A 24,196-nucleotide genomic window follows, 5' to 3' on the forward strand; every position below is an offset into this window, starting at 1 on the left:
CCCAAATAATACAGACAACTCTTATCTCACTAACAAGAAGATGGGGGGCAGACACCAAGGTTGGCTCAGCAATTCACTTATGTCACTGAAGAGTCACATCCATTCCAGGATGGACTCTAGCCTAACATATTGCCTTTTGATACTCGTGTGTTGTCTCATGGTTGCCAGGTGGCTGCCACAGCTCCAGGCATCATGGCGGCATTCAAGGACAGGTAGGGGAGAGTGAATATGGGAGAGCCAGGCCACTGAGTGAAGATCATTTTGCTTTTTTTCTTCTTTGATTACAGAGGAGATGTATTCTGGAGCTTCCAAGCAGATAGCCACTGGTGTCTCATTGGCCAGGACAGGCCATGTGGCCACTCTTAGTGGCGAGGTGAGCCGGGAAGCTAGATATTCTGCAAAGAACAAGCCTGAATGGCTTCAACCAGTCATGATTCCTGCTCCGGAGCTTCCACATTGCCTCCCTCACACATCATCAAGACCTGCTGCTAACAGCGTCTGCCATAGGGTGGGAGGTGGGCTTAGGTCTGACTCACACGGTCTCCTCCTGGATGTGAAAAATGGCAGGTGGCTCCCTCGTGGCTTCGGCGCTGTGGAAACCACTGCTGGTTCTAGCTGAGCCTGCTGTTCTTTGCTCATACATTCCCAAGAAGATGATTATGCAGAACAGCGAGAGCTTTCTTGTTTCCCCGAATATTCTTGAGAAAGAAGGCTGCGTTAATAATTTGTTTTCTTGGTATGGGCCATTCAGTTGCAAAACGATATTCCAGTCATAGCACGATACTTCCCGTCCTCATTTATATTCACGGTTGGTTTAATTATGTTTTTCAGTCAGAATACTTATTAATTTTATAGACCTACCTGAAAATTAAATTGGATAAATTCCTTTTGCTTGGTACCTTGAAAAATGTGGTTTTTTTTCCAAGCTGCTGCTGGAGCCCACTCTGGCCCTGTGCAATTTTGTTCCTCTTTAAGTTCATTTGCAAATAACAGTGTGTCGGTTTAAAGGGTATTCATCATTTCTGAGTAGGAGAAACACCGCAAAATGCAGTCCAATTCAACACAAAGTAGGAGGACAATGGGGAAAATTGTCAAATATTTTATTTTCTCATTAGGGGAGGTGGGAAGGCCACTGGGTGAGACATAAAATTTCCCTTTGGATTCAATGAATCTGACTTGCTTATGAGGAGAACTCTGTGTATCAAATCATCGCATGGGACAACTTCGATATATACAATTTGTATTTGTCGATCAGATGTCAGTAAAGCTGGGAAAAGGAATACCTCTTAAAAAAAAAAAATCAAAGGCACCAGTACCCTAGGTTCTAATCCTGGCTGGGCCTCTAGTTCACTGAGTGACCCCGTCCAAGTCCAAAATGCTGCTGGACCTCAATATTCTCAGTGTAAAATTAGGAAATTGAATCACACGGTCTCGCCGTGCTTCCAGAGCTCTGCAAATCTGTGACTCTCAAGGTGTTTGTGAATTTTACCAGTTTCCTGAAGCTGTGTGGGTGAGTCCCGGCTACACGAGAAAGGAAATTAGGTGAATTCTTTGTGATGGCACTTGAGAGACTGCACAAGTTCTGAGTTGCCAGCCGGGGTCCACTGACGTTGGGCAATTTACATAATCTCCCTGTGTCTCTTGGTGTCCCTTAGCCATGAAATAACAGCTCCAGTCAGATAGGAATAGTGCATCCCTCTTAGAGTGGGTTGTAATAATTAAATGAGAGAACATTTATTACATGCTTACAACAGTGCCTAGCACATAGGAAAGGGCCCAATACACGAAGGCTACTACTAATGCTGCTATTATTACTATCATCATTATTTTGTTGTTATTGTTGTTTAGAAATCTTAATGGCTGTCTCTTTGCCTTTTTTTTTTTTTTTTAGGTTTTATTTATTTATTTGATAGAGATTACAAGTAGTTAGAGAGGCAGGCAGGGAGAGAGGCAGGGAGATAGGAGGAAGCAGGCTCCCTGCTGAGTGGAGAGCCTGATGTGGGGCTCAACCCCAGGACCCCAAGACCATGACCTAAGCTGAAGGCAGAAGATTTAACTCACTGAGCCACCCAGGTGCCCCTGTCTCTTCACTTTGTAGTCCATTTTTGGGGTCTTGTTTCCCCTATTTTATACATTTCTTAAATGGGAGAAGGGCATCATGCATGGCAGGTGATAGGGAGTAAAATAAAATATAAGAGTAGGTTTCTAGATACTTTGGAAATATTAGCCATAACGGGGAAAGGAGGCATAATCAAAATCTGGAATTAAAAATACAAGGGTGCCATTTCTATAACATTCGTAAAAATGTCAAAGTTATAGTGATGGGGAAAATCAGTGGCTGCAGGGGAACATGGTTGGGAGTGTGGACGATGAAGGGGTAGCATGAAGGGGCTTCTTTGTGGGCATAGAGCAGTTCTCTACCCTGATTGGGATAGTTCCATGAATCTGTTCATTTGATGGAATTGCACAGACCTACACACATACATGTACAATTGAATGCATGTAAAAACAGACATAATCCAAATAAGGTCTGCAGTTTCATTTAATAGTATCATACCAGACTTAGTTTCCTCATTGTGGTGGTGCACTATGGTTTCATAAACGTTACTACTGAAGAAAGCTGGCGGGGACAGTCTGCAGGAACCCTCTTTATCCTTGTGCAACTTTTTGTGAGTTCAGAAATTATTTCAAATTAAAAAGTTGGAAAAATTACCATAGTAGGTAGGGAAATAATAACTATCCATTTAATGAGTGTTTACAAAATATAGTAGAATGCATAAAAAAGACTTGTCCGGTAGCTGGGATCACAGAATCACAATAGGATGGGCCACAACCGAAAGAGCCAACTACCTTAGGTTATCACGAAGGAGCGCTGGACTTCACCGGCATGGGAGTGGCCGGGACGCCAAAGTCCCCCGGTATGGCCAGGAAAGAAGGGGGGCTGAGCAGGAGCAGCTCCGTGGGGCACTCCCTGGAGGCAAGCATGGGCGGGATGCGAAGAGGAAGCCGGGAGGACGAGTGTCAGATGTTGTGGAAGCAGGTAAGCCAGGATGGCTGCTGGAGAAGACCAGACTGGGGCACTCTCCCCCACAACCCCCACCAGGCTGTGTGCCCCTTCTGTGCTTGATCACCCCCTCCCCACAGGCTGGCACCTTGGAAGGGCTAGTTTCAGATGGGGATACCGAGGGGCAAACCTCTGTGGAGGAGGAGACAGCAGGAGGATGGTAAGGGCAGCCGGGCATGCTTCTGGGCCCCTGGCATAGGCTGACTCTGTCAATCCTTGTGACCCAGCCTAGGAGGGAGGCATGGTACTAATTACCCACTTTCCAGACAAGGCAACTGAGGCTTGGAGAGGTGAAACAAATGGCCCGAGGTCACAGTTTAGAGTTGAGACTGCTGAGTTGTACTTTCTTTAGGTTCGGATCTCTTTTCTTCCTTGTTGCATATGACTGCCAGGGAGGAAGAGAGACTGCCATGACGCCAAGCCTACGTGAAACCTCGACGGCTGTCTCTCTGCCTCTTAATCTTTTTTTTTTTTTTCCATCCTGCTCCCCCTAACTATTTTGTACATCCCTTAAAAGAGACAAGGGTATCATGGTATGTGGCACAGTGCAAAATAAAGGAAAATATAATATGATGAAATAATATTAATATAATATATTACTTTATATGTTAATATTATGTCATAATATAGAAATGGACTGAAGGATACTTTGAAAATAGGTAGATATATATGGGAAAAGAGGTATAACCAAACACTGGAGTCAAAAATACAAAGGTACCATTTATGTAATAATCTAAAAACATCAGAACAGACTTAGAGAATGGATGGATCAGTGGCTCCGGGGACATGGGCTGAGGGAAGCAGATATGAGTTCACAGTATGACCCCAGGGTCAGTTTTTCTGGAAGAAGAAAGGGATCTCACCACTAACTCTTTGTCACCCAACGGCGCCTAAACTGTGTTGGGCACCCAGGCCATATCCATAAGCACTGGTTAAAAAACAAAAACAAAAACAAAGGAAAACAAGAGCAACTTTAAGTCCCCTCACAAAGAAGTTACTAAAAAACAATACAGACTTAAAAAAAAAAAAAAGAAACAATATAGACAACAAAAATGAAAAAAATAATAGCAATTCAAGCCTCTCGCAGAAGTTCATAAAAATTCTGAAGTGCATCAAGACTGAGAGGATTTTCCATTTATAAATGAGACATTCAAAGGCAGACAGGGCCCTGAAGTGCGCACACACCACAACGCGGCATTGTGGTGGAGGGGAGGAAAGCTGTCTGCCGGATCACGGTGCATTTCTAATTGAAGAGTTTGAGAATGCAAATGAAAATGAATCAGCGCCAACAGGGATGCCTAAAAGACATAAGTGAGAATTACGGCAATTAAGAATGTTGTCTCAAAGGAAATTAGACTGGTCCATTAATTACAATGCCTTAAAGGGAAAGAGGTCCCAATGAAATGCAATAAATTAAAATATCAAAAAAGAAATTAGTAAGAAGAGAAGGTGGAAGTGCCAACAGAAGCTAATCTCAGAGGTAGTGATGGGGACAGAGAAGGGAGTGAAAATACTCAGAGTGAATATGGACCATGCAGAGCAGGTCCACTGAGGATTAAGTCTCCTCCTACTCCTTGCTCTCCCCTCCCTTCCTTTCCTTTCCATTCCTTCCTTCCTTCCTAGTCTCACCTCCCTGACCATTGCCCTTTGGATCAGCTGCCCCGCTCAACAAGGTGAGAACTCACCAGGCTGTCCCAGGTGGTGTGGTTCCTGATCCAATGATACTCTAATGCCCCCTGCTTTAAGTTCTCAAAAATTATTTGTATTTCCTTGTCTCCTCAGCTTGGTAATGAAAATCCTGAGCTTCTGTTCTTGGTACTGATGCTAATTGATATTGGTGTTTTTCATATTGATCCAGACCCTCTGGGTGTACCATCTCCTCTTATGCTGGTGTTCCCACTTTAACTCCACACCGTGCCCATCACATTGACTTTCCTCTCCACTCGCCAGAACCCCTCCCCTTTGCCTCACATGGCAATTATGAGTCCTAGTAATCTCCAAATTCCTCAATCCCTGACTAGATCTCTATAAAACACTCTCAGGTCTCCCCATGACAGGGACCATTGCTTTCTTGAATGAAAGTCATTCATGCTTTTGTTCTAAACACTTATCATGCTTCTGCTCATGCTATTTTCCTAAATACTCATCACCCACCTGACGTGTCTCTAAAAAATTGCATTATTTTTAATTTAAACATTTTAACTTCATCAGGAGCAATAATGCCTGAAATCAGGGCTTTTTTATAGTAGTTTTTTTACATTTTTCTTATAAATATCAACATAAATGCACAACTACACACATTAAAATGTCCACCCAGGTGCTTCTTAAATGAGCTTGTCCCTCTTCGGCAGTGGTACTCCGAATGTGCAGGTAACATTCCACAGTAAGAAAGCACAGACTCTGGATTAATTACAATCTGATTTGGCTTCACCACTTGCTGTAGGAACTGGGGAAAATGTATTATCCACAGGGCCTCACTTTTTCCATCTGTGCATTGGCTGCAACTGTATCTGTCTTTCTAAGGATTGCTTTGAGGACCTGATGCATGCGTTAGGACACATGCTTATTTCCTTTTTCCATGATTGCAGTTCTCATCTCCCCCCAACCCAGTGGCTTCAATTCTTTGAGAGCCATGGATAAATTTGAACACATTTTTTAAAATATTTTATTTATTTATTTGACAGATGGAGAACACGAGTAGGCAGAGAGGTAGGCAGAGAGAGGCTGAGCAGAGCCTCATGCAGGGCTCGATCCCAGGATCCTGAGATCATGATCTGAGCCAAAGGCAGAGACTTTAACCCACTGAGCCACCCAGGCGCCCTAAATTTGAACATATTTTTAATTACGATTACTGATCAGATGTCTCTCCCCATACATGTTTATTTAAATGTTAGTATAAAAAAGGTGAAGGCATCTTTCTTTCAAAGTGGAACATAAACTCCTTGATAAATGGACAATATTTCATAATTTCTTAGCATCACCATGATGCTTGCCTGGTGCCAAGCATATGGTGGTATTCCATTGGTACCTACTGACCTGCGTGATTGATCCCTCATCCTGACCAGAGATCTGAGCACTGCCAAGGTGGGGCTCTGCTGGAGGTGTGGCAGTGAGGCCAGTCCGCTCCCATGGTATAAGAAAGAGTCCTGGCTCTAAAACAGGGCCATAAGCAGGTCCCTGGCTCTCTCTAAGGCTTGCCAACGCTTCTACCATTTCCCATCTGTGTTTCTATTTTTCCTGTGAGAGTAGCTTTATTGATCTCATTAATTCTCTTTTCCATCTTTGGCATGGCAAGGTGATATTATCTACGCTTTAATGCCTCCTGTGTTTAGCAAATTATAGGATTATTATGGATAGAATGACAAGAAACACTGTTTTCACCAAATCAGGGCCAAAGCCACGAACTGTCGTTCATTTAAATGGCAGGGTATAATCGGTCCTGGGTGGGGGGGTCTGCTCACCCAGACCTGAGGGCTGCAAACACAGATGTAGAATTTTCTCTCAGCTGAGATATTTCCATGTGAAGCAAAGCAAAGATTCCTTCACTTGAACATTTTTATTTTTGAGTTCCTGAAGGTAGTTACAGACTTCCTAATAAGGGTTTTTTTTTTTTCTTCTGCAGCAATTACTTTTCACTATTTTTTCTTCTTTTGATTGAAAATTAGTTTGAGGAAGTCTTAAACGGAATTATCTGAGGGATGCTAGGACTCAAGATTTAGAGTTCAGTAAGTACTTTATACAAACAAAACCAAAAACAAACCAAAAAGCAAAAAACAAAAAACCACAACTCTCTATTGCTCTGCTGTTAAAGACAAGAAAAAGTCTCTCTTATGCAAGTTCTTTTACTTCGATAACTAATTAAAATCACAACCACCACCAACAGAAAAGTTTCTCCTGGTCTTATCTGGTACTTAAAACTCTTTACAAGAGGAAAATAAAGAAATGGAAAATATGTGGCTTCTTCATAGGCTCTGAGTTTCCCAGAACAGTGGCTTCTGTATCTATCAGGATGTCCTAAGAACTTAGGGTTATCTAGAACAGAGGGGGCACCTAATAAATGTTGACTATGGAACAAGATGAACAAATGTTTTTGTCCTTTAACATTTTTTCCTTCAAGCATAACAATGCATACACTTAAATGAACACACATCCTAAGGGTACCATCAGATGAATTTTTACAAACTCAAATTCACCAGCATTGCTAGAACCCAGAGTGAGAAACAGCAATACTGTAACTGCAGTATTCTCTCTCATGTCCCTCTCCAACTGTTACCCCCCAAATATAGCCAGCATATTGACTAATTTTTTTGCCTTCTTTGAACTTCATATAAATGGGATCACACAGCATGTCTTTTTTGTGACTGCCTTCTTTTGTTCAACGTTAGGGTTCTGAAACTCATTTAGGTTGAGACATGTAGTTGCAAGCTGTTCATTCGAATTGCTGTGTGTTATTCTGTCACCGGTGCTGTGGATTTAGTGTTTGTGGGCTTCCGCTCACCCTCCTGAATTGAAGCTCTAATCCTCAGGGTGATGGTACCTGGAGGTGGGGTTTGGGGGAAGTAATTAGGGTTAGATTAGGTAATGAGGGTGGGACCTTCATGATGGGATTAATGTCTTAGAGGAAGAGGAAGGGACAAGATCTCTCTCTTTCTCTCTCTCCTCATGCATGAGCAAGGGAAGGCCATGCGAAGACGTAAGAAGACAGCCATCTTCAAACCAGACAGAGGGCCTTCACCAGACACCAAATCTACTGACATCTTGATCTTGGACTTCCCAGCCTCCAGAATTGTGAGAAACAAATGGCTTTTGTGTAAGTCACCCAGTTGATGGTATTTTCTTATAGCTGCCCAAACTGACTAAGACAATGGTTATCGATCACAACCGACTCACCTATCATACTGTTGTGCAATTGACAGCTTCCAGTTTAGAGTTATCATGAGCTGTACTCTTTCAAATCATCTCATATGTATGTTTTTCTGCTGCCAGATCAGAAATGCTGGGTCATAAGGTATGTATGTTTCCAACCTTGGTAGAAATGGCCAAACTGTTTTTTCAAAGTGCTTGCACCAACCAACACTCCCAGCAACAGCGTATGTGCGTTCCAGTTGCTCCAAACCCTTCCCAGCGCTTGATGTTGTCAGTCTTTGTCATTTTAGTCATTCTGGTGGTTATATAGTGGGATCTCACTGTGTTTGTAAGTGTGTGGGTAGGTGTGTGCATGTTTCTTTTTATTTTGAATTAATGAAAGGTTTGCATGCAGGTGTAAGAAAGACACAAAGGAGATCTCTCATGCCCTTCACTCAGTTTTCTCCAATTGTAACATCTTGCATAACTATAGGACAATAACATGACCAAGAAATGGACACTGATACAACCCACCACCCTTTGTCAGATTTCACTAGCTTTATATGCATTCATTTGTGTGTGTGTGTGTGTGTGTGTGTGTTACCTAGTTTCATGTAATTTTCCCACATGAGTAGATCTAATGACCACCACCCATCAGGATCCAGACAGTCTTCTCATAAGAACCCCTCTGCTACCCTTTATATCCACTGCTCCCTTCCTCCCTTCCCCACACTCTCATCTCTGCACCCACTAATCTGGACTCCACCTCTACAGTTTTGCCATTTCAAAAAAGTTCTATACATGGAAACATACTGTATATAACACTTTTTTTTTTGACTCAGCATAAGTTTCTTACAATACATTCAAGTTGTTGCATGTATCAGAGCCATCCATTTTAACTGTCGAGTAGCATTCCATTCTAGTGGTTTAATTGATTCCTACTCAAGGAATAAAATAGATTTTCACATGTCCTTTCATTTGTCCATGAATTCAACCAACATTTATTAAGTACCAACTGCATACCAAATATTGTGCTGGATCCTGGGCATATAAGGTACATAACAGGGCTTTCTGTTTTGTAAGGATGTTCCTAGAGTCTAAGTTGGAAGACAGACTTATAAATTTAATAAGACAATGCAGCATTACAGATACCAAGACAGTTATATATACATCTCAGTAAGGAATAAAGAAGAAAATGTTTGACTTTATGAGAGGATGGGGTATGGAAGATGAGCCCAAGAGATACTCTGTGGGGGCAGATACATAATCCAAGTCTTGGAAGATGAATGGTTTGCCTGATGGCTGTGAATGAAAAAGGAAGCATGAGAAATGGGCTTTCAGAGCAGAAAGAACAGTTTGGGTACAAAATGGAGGTGGGAAATAGTCTATACTCAAAGCAGAACTCAGCATACCATGGCTAGCTAAGTGGATAGGGCTGCTGAAGACATGGAGTTGGGGAACATCACCATCTTTCAGGAGCACATGTTCTTACTTCTGACAGTCATAAGCTGTTAACTCAGATGCCATCAGCAGAGTCGTACTAAAATGCCCTAAGTCTCATGGATTCCAACCACCCTGACTTTGCCGTTCCCCAAGGATCCCTGCATTAGACACAGCCAAGAACAATCACTCAAGTCACACACCTTTTACATCCTACTCAGGACTGTTTACCCCTCAGTTGTGCCTAATGACATGGAACACACACACGTTCATTCACCTACTTTGATGTTAAACATAAACCTCTTTCTTGCCCTTTGGTCTGAAATGGAAATGAGGGGAGTTACTGAAGTAATAGTAATGTCAGTATTTATGTCTGCTCTGTGCCTTCCATATATTCCCTCCTCACAATAGCCTCAACTCTAAGGTAGACACTACTATCACACACAATTTTTAGATAAGGAAACTGAGGCAAAATGAGATGAGGTGACTTGCCCAAGGTTACAGAGCTTACAAGCAGCAGGTGCAGTAATCACATGACGATTCTCCAGAGTCCACGCACTGGTTGGTGGTTGTGGACTCGTTGGGGAGGAGGTGGTTGGTGGACTCATAGGAAGGAGAGCATGGGAGCTTTTCCTGAGACTTGAGAGATCTCTAGAACACTGGGTTCAGCCAAGGTGGAGGCAACCCACATGACAGGAGGTCCAGAGGTCATGTTCCCTATATCAAGGCAAGCTCAGCCCTCCTATTAAGAAGTTAGTAGGGTGAGATCAGGGTTCCCATTAGTCTCCTTGACATCTAAACCAACACACTCAAACTAAGCCTTATGTTATCATAGCCCACAAACATTTTTTAATTTAATTATCTAAAGAGAGTCCTATTACTTGGTACACAAAGGTGAGACAAAACCATACCTAAGGGACATTTTCTCTGGTAGTGGTGCTACCTTCTATTTCTGGATAGTGGCTCATGGGCACATACTGTTTTCCCAACCTGGATTGTTCTACCTTCTTCTCCTTGTCCTCAACCAGCTACACCATGACCTCTTTGGGATTCCAGCCCAAGTGTCAATGCCCCAGGGATATCGACCCTTGATTCCCCCACACAAGTTAGAACATCTGGGTACATGTTTGCAAAGTACGTTACAGTTTTCCCTCTGAGTTCTTTTGCAATTTACCATTACATATTTATGTGATTATTCATTTAATAAACATTGCTATTAAAATTCAAGAGTGACAGAATGAAAAATTGCTTATTTTTGCTTAGCATTTTATATCCATGGTGCAATACCTAATATACAGTAGGTACTCAATAAATGCTGAGTAGATGAATGAATGAGCAGATGGATAAATAAAAAATTGAAGGAATGAATGAATAAATGAATGAGTCACCAAAGCTTCATCACAAAAGATTTGGTGTCCTATAACAATATTAACTCCCTGCCTTATCTTGGCTGCTGTTGATATCACAGGCTTCTGGTGCCACCCAAGACACAATGTTTCCAATGAACTCATGAGGTTCCCAGGCTTCTACAAGCCCAGCCAAGCCCAGCCCAGCTTGCAAGCTGGCAAGTCTATATTTCAGTTCCTTGGTTTGATTTCCATCATCATCCCCTGCAAACAGGAGCTGTTGATTTTCTTTAATTAAGGCTGGAAGGATGGCTTCCTGAGTGGGTAATATATTTCCAGAGCTCAGCATTTCATCTGCGTGGCCTACATTTCACTCAGAAATGGGGCAGATTCATTAAAAGAATGGCCAGACGGCTTCCTCTTTGGTTGCTTGTTTGCCTACATTTAATGAATGAATAAATAACATGCCTATTCATTACCAACTTTTGAGTGGAAATAATTGCTGGGCTCCCTCGTTTGCCTGAAATAATGTTCTTTGCATTCGGAGCGCCTTCTGCCTCAGTCACTGCAGTGTTCCCCAGTCAATGGGCCAGAGGCATCCTCCAGGGGATGCTATTCACCTCTGGCTCACCTTGGAGAGAAGCAATCACTCTTCTGGTCCTCCAGGGTCTCATTCAGTGCACTGAGAATGCTCATTTGTGGAAAGAGACCCTGGGACCCTAAGAGGTAAATGAGACTGATAGGCCCATTAATTCTCTGAGTACACTCTGGGGGCACCTGGGGTATTATAGTGTAATTACTTCTAAGAAAGTCTAAATTCCTATGTACTTTGCCAAAAAAGCATTTTACAGACAGGGAAGTATTCAGTTGTGCCCTGTTTGTGAACATGTGCCTAACTCTGGCTGCAGGAAGCCTAGAGAGCCATCATGGTGACTCTTGGTTGATAGAAGGAACAAGAGACCCTTGAAATTTTCTCATTCATCACTCAATCATTAACAATCATTTGCCAAGTGTCTATGCTGGCCATAAACTGAAGATTACTGAAACCCTCATCTCTATCCTGGATCAGTACAATTGCTGCCCAAATGTTGCCCCAGCCTCTTTCATTACCTTTGCCAGTTACATTCACTCCATGGTTGCACAGTAGTCTTCTGTGTAGTCATCACAATACTCCCCTGCCTAGAATCCAAGGGTTTCCCATTGACTATAGGATTCAGTAAAGTCTTTTGCATGACCCACAGGGCCTTTCATGGGCAATTTGTCCCTTGGCTACTTCCTCAGTTTCATTTCTGTCTACCCTCTGTCCCATTTAATTATCTTCCTTCCACATGAAGCTACGTGGCATTCCCAGAATATATTACATGTTTTCTACCTCTGTGCCTCTGCCTACACATTTTTCTCCCCTCCTTACCTGTGACCACTGTACATTCTTTGAGATGCTAGATCAGAGAATGCCAATTCAAATCCCTAGAGAGGTCAGCCAGGTTATGTAACTTTATGCTGGGGGCCCTGAATAATGTAATAGGGAGTGGTGGGGCTTGGGATAAACTGGAATGCATGCCCTCTCCAAAAAGAGCAGCCAGCACGCAGCAATACCTAACTGTTGCCATGAAGGGACATGAACCCAGTATTTTCAGATCCACTACTTTTCTTTTTTTTTTTTTTCTAAGATTTTATTTATTTACTTGATAGAGAGAGATCACAAGTAGGCAGAGAGGCAGAGAGAGAGGGAAGCAGGCTCCCTGCTGAGCAGAAAGCCTGCATCGGACCCTGAGATCATGACCTGAGCCAAAGGCAGAGGCTTTAACCCACTGAGCCACCCAGGTGCCCCCAGATCCACTACTTTTAAAAAGAAGTTGTAGATATGCATTTTTTTATCTGAAAATCTTCCAGTTTTTAAAAGTGGTAAACATATTCTTTTTCAATTTAATTTTTAAAGTGTTGGGATCTGGGCTCTTAAGGGCAGTTCACCACTACTAATTCTTAACTCCTACCCAAAATGGACTCTTCTTTGTCTTGGAAAGGTTAGCAACATGGCACCTCCTCAGCGAACTCAATCCTCCTTTGCGTGCACATCATAGCCTGTACCTCAGCTGACAGCTTCAGGGACCAATCTCTGTGTCTCTGTAGGTTAGCACACAGCATGGCACTTAGTGAATGCTCAGTAAATGTGGGATAGATAAACACACACACAAGTGGTTGAATGGACAAATAGACAGAACTTTTTTTCTAGCTGTAAGCTTATAAATCACACCCCCTTCAGAAAGAACAAGTGATGCTGTCATAGCTTTCTTAATGGTCAGGAAGAGAAGCTGTATTTATACAGCCTTCAAACTTGGTCATAAGAGGAGTTGGCACTCATGTGAAAAGCATTTTGAGAAAGGACACTCAGTCCCATTGCCTAAAAATATCCACCACCCCACTGGATCTGAAATTCCCACCATTAGCACCTTTAGTGGACTGTATCACTAAAGGATGCCTTGGAGGTATCCCTGGGGATCTCTCTCTTCCCTGGCAGGAAATGTAAGGAGTATTGTCTGTTCTGCAAAGTTAATCTAAGAATATCCTGGGTTCTTTTCCCATTTATGATATCAACTTGCTGTGTGCTCTCAAGCAACTTACTTCCTTTCTTAGGACCCCAGAGGTCCCCATCATTCTTGACATTTGATGTGACATGAAATTAGGTATAACTGCTGTCTTTGACCATGTCAGAAACTCAAGTGGAGATGGCCTGGGCATGGAATTTGGCAAACGGGAAGCCCCTGCTCTTCTGAAGAGGAGAGCCACTGTGCAACCCCAGGAGACTACTGCCAGGTGGGGCTATCAGCCCGGAGTTAACTGATTCGTTAAAGAGAAATCCATGATTTTACATAAAGCAAACCAACTGTTTAGATGGTGGCAACTACACTACTTAAGTAAACCAACAAACCCAAACAGTGCTGTCAAAACAAAACAGTGATGTTGATGATATCAGATCCACCTCTGAACCAGCTCCTTTGAGGAGGGGAATGAAAGCTGATTGGCTAACCCTGCACTGCATGTCCACCTCTCTTGAGAGGATTCCTTAAGTCAAAATCAGAAAAAAAAAAAAAAATTGGACAAAAGCTACAGATATCTGCTCTAAGGCACAAACTGAAAAGATAAACATCACCTGGGCTCCCCACTGTTCTTTTTTCCCTAGTGCCAAGCATTGTTTAGCTTGAAATTGTTTGATGTGAAAAAACCCATATGCCTATTACAAGCAGATCTCTCCTTACCTATAAAGGATTTCTACAGCCTGTTCTCAAGAAGGAGACAGTCTTCAATGATCTATGTATTCCCACCTCCAGGTCCTGCCATCCATAGAACCATTCTGCACAAGAAGACCCTGGTTCACTTCTCAGTAATTCTGACTTCTCAGGGACTGGCTTTTGTTTATTTTCTCCTGTCCAAAGCATACATATTTCATTCCAGCAGCTTTTCCACATCAGCAAAATCTGTGGCACCAGCACCAGATTCCTCTCATGCCCTGGCTCCTTCCTGATTAACTCTATTTAGATAATTTATTTTGGTTGCCTGTTTGCCATTTGGGAGATCGATACAAATTTAAATGAGAAGCAAAGAGTATTTGCAGGCACTTTAAGTGTTGATCAAACACAGAGCGGGCTGTTGAGGTTCTGCCTTGGAGATGAGCTCTCTAGGGATTGCCTGGATCGCATCTTCTGAAAAAAGATGAGAGACAGGAAGGGAGGAAGAGAAGGAAGAAGGCAAGGGAAGAGAAACTGGGCAGTGAAGAAAAAGGAAAAAGAAAAGAAAAAGCAGCCAAACCTGTTTCCCAGCTTTCTAGTTGGGTTGACAAATGCCAAATGCCTTTAGCCTTTGGCTAGACTTTTGTACAGATAATCTGCATGCTGAAACCTGCCCCACATTTTTGCTTATATTGGATCCCAGGTAAAGCAGAAAGACACTGCCAGCTCATCTGGGCACAAGTTTTGAGCTGTCATTGCACATTTCAAGCAGCAGTGACTGCAGAATATGAACTCTTTCGGGGTGCTAGTGCCCTTCCTACCAGGGCACTGTGTACTCCAGAATCTGATTTGATTTCATAGGTGTTCTCCCCAGTAGTGACTGGGCTGGAGCCTTCTAGAACCAGACCAAATCCTGTGCATTTGGCGGGACAGGAGACTGAGTATCCTTCTGTCTAGACACAGTAGCCTCCTTTCTATTAGTTCCCTAGACACTGCCTACTTTCTTAAGAGAAGCAGACAGTTAGAAAAGGCATTTTTCCAAGGAGACCCCGGCCCAAGTCTTGGCCATGTGGCCACGCATGTGGCCAATCGGAGGAGTGAGAGATCAGGCGTCATGGTTGGACTCTGCCTTTCTGAGGTTCCACTCAGCCCTGTGATTCTGTACTCAGTCCCGACTGTGCCATCTTGATCCACAGGGAAGGTTGTGGTTAATTTAATCAACAGAACTGTATATTTGGCTCTCCATCTGGAGGAAAATACAGATTCACACATTAGATCAGATATAGAAATCAATTCTGAATAGACTTAATATGTAAATGTATAAAAGAAATAAGAAGGAAAGAGACTATATGTATAAACTCAGAGTGGGAAAGACCTGAAACTAGACAGGAAGTCCAGAAGCTGTACAATAAATGACAAGCTGGTTTTAAAAAATATATATATTTTTAAACCTCTTCAACCAAAGACAACATGAAAACAGAGACAATGATAGCGGGGATGAAACTTCTGCAATACACATGACTGACAAAGGGGTTAATATTCTGAATAGCTGAAGGGCTCTTAGATAAGAAGGAAGATAACCAAGTTTGGAATTGGGCAAAACACATGCATAGGAATAGGTAATTTGTGAGCAGGAGGCCATTCAACATATGAACACTGCCTGACCCCACTAAAGATAAGGAAAGTGTCAATTAAGGCAACCATGTGGTACCCTTCTTCTTCATCTATGGCACCAGATTAAAAAGACAGATAGACTCTGGTGCTGGTAAGGGTGTGGGAAATGGCAATTACATATACAGCCCGCTGGAATAGCATATATGGTTTTTAACAATGTAATCCTAGCAGTATTTATTAAAATAAAAAATATCCTCACCATTAGGGCCAGCAATAGGGTTGCATATTCCATAAATAAAAGCTGTACAGAGGCTTATTTGTACAAGGGCACAAGTGCGCATTATAGCATTGTTTGCAATGTCCTCCTACATGGAAAAGAAAAAGAAAAATGAGAGACAGAAAGAGGGAGGGAGACAGGGAATGAAGAATATTCTGGATGTCTACAGAAGGGAAAGGGGTTAATAAAACCTGGTAAATTGTACAAGATAATATGATGTAGTCATTTAAAGTAATGAGTCAGATCTCTGACAGAAAGTGCAGGTAACAGATTTATTTAGCTTAGTTGGTGATACTGAAGGTGGGGGTTTGGAGCCAGGCCACTTGGATTTGATTCAGCAGTTATGAGCTTGCAAGTCAAGTAACTTTGCTTTGCCTGTTTCCTCATCTGCTGGCGGAGAGAACTAGTGGGGACATTAGAAGAGTTGATCATGTAAACTGCTTAGAACCATGCCTGGTAACTAGTGAACTTTAAAAACTAACTGTTAGCTATTATTATTTTTAATGTATGATTCCACTTTAGGTGAAGCAATTAAAAAAAAAAAAAATCACCCATAGATGTTCTTGTCCGTAGTGTGTGAATGAGAAAATAAAGTGCAGGGGAGGTGGGATTTGAAGGGGGTAGACTGATCATTTCTTTCTTTTTTTTAGAAGATTTTATTTATTTATTTAGACAGAAAGAGAGTGTGAGCAGGGGGAGGGGCATGGGGGAGAGAGAGAGAGAGAAAGAATCTCAAGCAGAGTCCACACTGAGCTTGGAGCCCAACACTGGGCTCGATCTCACCACCCTGAGATCAAGACCTGAGCCAAAATCAAAAGTCAGACCTTTAACCAACTGAGCCACCCAGGCGTCCCGAGATTGATCATTTCATCATTACGTTCTTACCACGGAAATGTTACAACCAATACGGCTGATAGTCAGCACTTAGGCCACCTTTGGGCTACAGCAGTTGTTAAAATACGGAAGTATTTCTGTACCAGTTGGGAAAGGATGCCCCCTACTATTCTGACTCTCCCGTGTCCTTTCCTAGGGTCTCCCCTCCTGCCAGCTCTCCCCCCTCATCCAGCAGGTACGGGGTTAGTGCTCTGGTTCCAGGGGGTCTTCAGATTTGCTTCAGCCTCAGGCTTAGATCCCTTGTCTATCACAGCTGTGTATTCCCAGGATCATCCCTACAGATAGCAATGTATTATCTGTGTAATTTCATGTTAAAAAAACCATTAAACTATAACATGAAATAGAGGGAAAACCTACATTTCTGCATCTTGGTGGTATTCACCAAAGCCAAGACCGACTTGTGTGATTTGCAAACTGCCACCTTCTCCACCCGCCTCTCAACAACAGTGATATTCAAATTACTCTCTACCTGAAGCTAGCATCGTAAATAACTGAACCTCAGAAAGATTATTAAAGACCTACAAAAAAAAACCCCACCTTAAATAGTACCTACGCAGGCTTTTACTGCAACCTACAGGGTGTCTTCCTCAAATTCACTGCTCAAACTCTCTTGAGCCCCAGAAGTCTTTTAGAATAATACCAGGAAATGAATACCTACCTGGTAATGCATTATAATTTCTAGGTCTGGCTGTGGATAGAAGCCAAGCCCAGGTTTGTACAAGTTGGAAAAGAATAAAATGTCCCTGCCTGCAAATAAATAGCAGTGCCAATAAAAGATTATAATGTACTACATCCCCAGAAGCCTGGGAGAAGAGAACGGAGCCAAAAGATTAGATAATTAGACTAAAAGGACAAAGCAAGCCCCTCTAAGCTGGTTCCATTATGGGAGTGGGGGACAGTGGGACACAGTGAGGAAGCTTCTGTTTAAAAGCAAGAACAATATAATGGCAGATATTGTTTCAGCATTGAAAATAGGCCCCAAGACTTCAGAGGATATTTTGATGGGACCCATTTCACAGATGTGGAAGCTGAGCTGCAGGGAAGTTAACTCTTGACCCACCGGTTTCAGACTTTGGTGAGCTGGATGTGACAGCAGGTGCCTCTGTCCCTGAAGTGCACGCTGGTCCACCAAGAGAAGCATTTCTATCTCCAGGAGACAAAGAGGCATGGAAATGATCAGAGAGGTAGATCTCTGAGATGTTTTAAAATCAGGTTCAGTGGCCAGAGCCCAGATGAAAAACAAGGCCATTTCCAGGTTAGATGATTTCTAACATGTCAGGTCTCACTTAAGTCAGGGATAATTCACTTGTTGATCTGGCAAGACTTGGGTCCTTTCTCCAGGAGCACACACACCTCTGCCTTGCTCAGTTCACCTCTCCCCCCAACTTTTCACCACTGCCTGTGCAGGGAGTTTGGAGGTGAAGAGGCTGTGTTGATGGTAGGAGTCCCAACAGTGCTCCTCCAATGTTAGACTGAATGAAGTAAAATGGAGGGAAGAACTAGGGGCCACCTGGTGCTCATCAGAAGATATGTGTGATGATTACATTTACACAGGGAAGCAATTCTTCACCTGCTGAAATGGAATGCAATGCTGAGGCAATATGCTCCAATTTTCTGGGAGAGATTTTTTTCTGGGGATAGATTTCCTCACATTCTTGAGGGGATCTGTCACCTGAAAGAGGTTAAAAACCAATCTCATGGGGTCTCTGAATCAAATGTTAAAACATCCATCTCCATTCAGCCCTTTCAATCCACACACTTATTGAGATCCTATCACAGGCAAGTCATACTCAGATACAAGGACTATGATGGGGAGCCCAAGGGATGCTCCCTCTTTCCTAGAGTTTGTCTTTGAGCTAGGGACACAGCCATCACATGACTCTGCTTGTGGCTCATTAATACAATGGGGGTCGGAGCTCCAATAAACAACGGCAGAGTGCAGTGAGGATATATTTCTTAGTCTAGTCTGATTAGGGATGGATTCCCCAAGGCAGTGAAATTTAAGCTGAGCTCCGAAGCATGAACAGTTGGGAGGAAGGATTAGGTTGAATAAGGAGTATTCTAAATTCTAGCTGCTCAAAGTGTGGTCTTTAGACCAACAGCATCAACGTCGCCTGGGAGCTTGCTGGAAATGCAAAGTCTCGAGCTCCGTCTGCGATGTAGCAAACACGAATCTGAACTTTTTAACAAGATCCCCAGTTGATTTATATTTGCATGGAGGGCTGAGAAGTGCTGCTCTGAAGAGAAGGAACAGCATCTGAGGAACTATAAGGGGATCAGGTGTTCCTGGGACTTACAGAGAGAGAGGTGGTGGTGAGAGTGGGAGAAATGATGCTGGAGAGAGGGCAGACCACATCAGAGTCCTGTAGCCAGGTGCAACAACAACAAAAAAGAAATATCTGAGGGCAGATAAATGATCATGCTTCTGGCAAGATTTTCTTTTTTTTTTTTTCATTTTCTTTTTTTTAAGATTTTATTTATTTATTTGACAGAGAGAGATCACAAGTAGATGGAGAGGCAGGCAGAGAGAGAGAGAGAGAGAGAGAGAGGGAAGCAGGCTCCCTGCTGAGCAGAGAGCCCGATGCGGGACTCGATCCCAGGACCCTGAGATCATGACCCGAGCCGAAGGCAGCGGCTTAACCCACTGAGCCACCCAGGCGCCCCTGGAGAGAGCAAATCTTAAGCAGACTCCACGTCCAGTGCAGAGCCTAGTGCAGGGCTTGATCCTATGACCCAGAGATCATGACCTGAGCCGAAATCAAGTGGGACTCTATTCCAGGAACCTGAGACCATGACCTGAGCCGAAGGTAGTGGCTTTAACCCACTGAGCCACCCAGGCACCCTGGCAAGATTTTCTAAAACCCTAATTTGGCAGCTTGAGCTATAGGGTTGTATATATACAGCAAGTGCTGAGGACAGCAAATGCTTGTAGTTACCCATTTCCCCTATAACATATAGTGCACATCACCTCTGTGTCCTCATCTGTAAAATGGGGATAACAAATCCTCCACTGCAGGGTCACTGGGATGGTCTAATGCCTTGATTGCTCATATATCGAATCATATGTGTAGGAACTATTTAATAGATGAGTTCACTTCTCATTGAGTCAACAATGTTTGTCCTGGCCCTTCATTCTAAGCCCTGAAATGGGAGCTGAAGATGTCACAATGAACGAGAAGTGATCCATAGCCCCAGGGAGCTCAAACTCACCTTGGGGAAGCTGGGACTCCAACAGGTGATCATGATAGATTGATGAGCAATATGACAGGGGAAGCAGAGCGGGCTGCAGGAGTGAACACAAGACAGATAACAGAGGAAGCTCCAGGATATTCAGGAAGCTCATGCAATGCCTCATGGAGGAAGGGATGTCTAGGGTGATCCTGAAGAACTCAGCTAGCCCAGGAAGAGGGAAGTGGACATGACACAGACCCTGAGGGGCATTTACAACATCCAGAACCAAGAACAGGTTAAATATTTAGAGTACATAAAGAGCTCCTGTACGTTATGAAGAAAAGACAGAAAACTCAAAGGAAAGGTAAAAACAAACAAACAAACAAAAAAACAAAACAAAAAAAACCCCAAACCCCCATGAACAGATGATTCAGCTATGGAGAAACCTGGCAGCTCTAGGACACAAGAAGAGACCCTCACACTCTTCAGCAACTAGAGGCAGGCAAATTAAAACAATGAGATGTTACCTACCCATCAGAACAGCAAAACGTTAGACAGGTGGCAAATGCCAGGAAGCGCAGAGCCAGGAACTCTCCTTCCTTCAGGGTGGAAGTGTGAAGTGGCAAAACCATTTGGAAAAGCTAGCCTGTTACCACCTATGTATATATCCCGGGGTGTGCCCCCATAGATTCATAAAGGGATGAGCCCGTATCACTCGGTTTGTTTGTAATATCAAGATGGCAACCCAGGTGTATATCACTAGGGGACTGAATGAAATGTGATATCTATACTGCAGAACATCGTACAGCATGAGAAAGCCACAAGCTAAACATACAGAGAGAAATATAGATAGATCTTAAAACAGGGTTGAGTGAAGAAAGCCTCAGGATGAGATTTATAACACAATGCTATTTATGTTAATTAACCCCCCCCATCAAAATAACTCTGTATATTTTACAGTATTTGCAAACATACACCAAACACGTGAGAGGACACAATATTGGGAAGTAGGTCTATAAGGAAAGAAATAAATGAATAATAAGATAAGACAAGGGCCATCCATTGACCAAGTATGATGATATGACATGAGCTAGGGAATGTGATTAACTCCGTTCTAAGCTCCTAATAGTGTTTCAGGCAGAGGGAATATAAAAGTATAATTCCCAGAGGCAAAAGGCGATATGATGCATCCTGGACAGAGAGTGCAGCAGGCCTAGAACAAAGAGTGTAAGATAGGGGGTTTCAGGTAGGGACAGACCATGGAGGGTCTCCAAAGCCATACTAAATTAAATAATCACTAATTACCCCAGGATCACAGGGAGCCACTGAAGGGTTACAAGTGACACAATTTCATTTCTAATCTTATCTCAAACTCAAGTAATGAGGGAACAAGGCCTTTATTTGTATTCATGTGGTTTATCTATCAGGTGTTAATGAAACAGGCTTCAGGCATCTAAGCACCCAACTCATAGGCTTCTATTTTTCCTACTTTTTCTTCCATAAGTTCATTTTTTAAATAATTTAAAAAAATTTTTAATAAACATATAATGTAGTATTAGCCCCAGGGGTACAGGTCTGTGAATTGCCAGGTTTACACACTTCACAGCACTCACCATAGCACATACCCTCCCCAATGTCCATAACCCCACCACCCTCTCTCTCCCCCTGCTTCCCCCCAAGCCACCCTCAGTTTGTCTTGTGAGATTAAGAGTCTCTTATGGTTTGTTTCCCTCCCAATCCCATCTTGTTTCATTTATTCTTTTCCTACCCCCCACCCCCCCCATGTTGCATCTCCACTTCCTCATATCAGGGAGATCATATGATAGTTGTCTTTCTCCGATTGACTTATTTCGCTAAGCATAATACCCTCTAGTTCCATCTACATTGTCGGAAATGGCAGGATTTCGTTTCTTTTGATGGCTGCATAGTATTCCATTGTGTGTGTGTGTGTATGTGTGTGTGTGTGTGTGTGTCTCACATCTTCTTTATCCATTCATCTGTTGATGAACATCTAGGTTCTTTCCATAGTTTGGCTATTGTGGACATTGCTGCTTATAAACATTCAGGTGCACGTGCCCCTTTGGATCACTACGTTTGTAACTTTAGGGTAAATACCCAGTAGTGCAATTGCTGGGTGGTAGGGTAGCTCCATTTTCAACTTTTTGAGGAACCTCCATGCTGTTTTCCAGAGTGGCTGCACCAGCTTCATTCCCACCAACAGTGTAGAGGATGCCCCTTTCTCCAGATCCTCGCCAGCATCTCATAAGTTCATTTTTAAAAACATTTTATTTATTTAAGTAATCTCTATACCCAACTTGGGGCTCAAACTCACACCCCCATGATCAAGAGTCTCATGGTCTTCTGACTGAGCCAGCTAGGCACCCCTATTTTTCCCACTTTTAAACCAGTTATGAGACAGTCACTGACACCTTCACCAGAAGCAACACTTAAGAGGCAATGTAGAGTCACACTGACTATGCGACTTTGAGGAAGGTCCAAACATGAGTTGTTCTAGTTTTCTTATTAGTAACAACAACAGTGAAACAATACAAGCTCTTCCTACATTCAGTACCTACTGGAATTAAATAGGAATTAATTTTAAATCTTCATAATAGCCTGTCCTTCCTAGAGAGCACATAGAAGTGGGAGGGAGAGAGGGAGAGAGAGACAGAGAGAATCTCACTCAGGTTCCACACCGATGTAGGGCTCGATCTCACACCCTGAGACCATAACCTGAGCTGAAATCAAGAGTCGGATGCATGACACAGGCGTCCCTTCACAATAACCTTATGTGACAGATATTACTTACATTTTATTTGAAGAAGAAACAAAAATGGAGACAGATGTTAAGCAACTAGCCCACAGTCATTAACAGTTAACAGAAGGCAAACTAAGGTTCAAAGAACCTTAAGAGTCTCTTCTGTGAACTATGCCTCATAGCATTATAGCACTTACTTTGAAGTTTGCAGCACTGGCCACGCTATGCATATAGTTTATCTGGTATGTTGGAACCTAGAAATTTAAATCAAATGTCCTCTGAGCTATATTTGATCTATACATGTGTATTGTTTGACTTGAAGAGTTAAAAACTCATTTTGTATTAAAATTCTATATTTTGAAATCTAAAGACTTTACATAAAAATCAAGAGTTCTGGTTTCTTCAAAAGCAAAAATTAACTGCTGGGACTTCATTGAAATTACAACCTTAAAAAAAAGATTTTATTTATTTATTTCATAGAAAAAGCACACGTACAAGCTGGGGAGATAGGCAGAGGGAGTGGGAGAAGCAGACTCCCTGCTGAACAGGAAGCCCAAAGTAAGACTCCATCCCAGGACCCTGAGATCACAACCTGAGCCGAAAACAAGAGGCTTAACTGACTGAGCCACCCAGGTACCCCCAAATAAAAAGCTTCTGCACAGCAAAGAAAATAATCAACAAAATTAAAAGGCAACTTTCAGAATGGGAGAAGATACTTGTAAATGACACACCTGACAAAAAGGTTAGTATGTAAAATATATAAAGAATTTATAAAATTCAACACCCCAAAAGCAAATAATTTAGTTAAAAATGGGCAGAAGAGGGGCGCCTGGGTGGCTCAGTGGGTTAAGCTTCTGCCTTCCACTCGGGTCTTGGTCTCAGGGTCCTGGGATCGAGTCCCACATAGGGCTCTCTGCTCCATGGGGAGCCTGCTTCCCTCTCTCTCTGCCTGCTTCTCTGCCTACTTGTGATCTCTGCCTGTCAAATAAATAAATAAAATCTTAAAAAAAAAATGGGCAGAAGACACGAATAGACATTTTTCCAAAGAAGATGTACAGATGGCCAACAGACACACGAAAAGGCATTCAGTATCACTCATCATCAGGGACACGCAATCACCAGCACAAGACCCAACAGGTGTTGGCGAGGATGCAGAGAAAGGGGAGCCCTCGTGCACTACTGGTAGGAATGCAAGCTGGTGCAGCCACCCTGGAGAACAATATGGAGTTTCCTCAGAAAGTTAAAAAGACAACTGCCCTATGATGTAACAATCACACCATTAAGTATTTACCCAAAGCTTACAAAAATACTAATTTGAAGGGTTACATGCCCTGGAAGGTTTACAGCACCATTATCAACAATAGCCAAATTATGGGAAGAGCCCAGGTGTCCCCTGACTGATAAATGGGTAACGAGGACATAGTGTACAGCATTCGCAGTCATGTGGATGGAGGTAGAGAGTATTATACTCAGTGAAAGGAGTCAGTCAGAGAAAGACAAATATCGTATGATTTCATCCGCATGTGGAATTTAAGAAACAAAGCAAATGAATATAGGGGG

The sequence above is a fragment of the Mustela lutreola genome, chromosome 17, assembly GCF_030435805.1.
Source record: "Mustela lutreola isolate mMusLut2 chromosome 17, mMusLut2.pri, whole genome shotgun sequence".
Lineage (NCBI taxonomy): Eukaryota > Metazoa > Chordata > Mammalia > Carnivora > Mustelidae > Mustela > Mustela lutreola.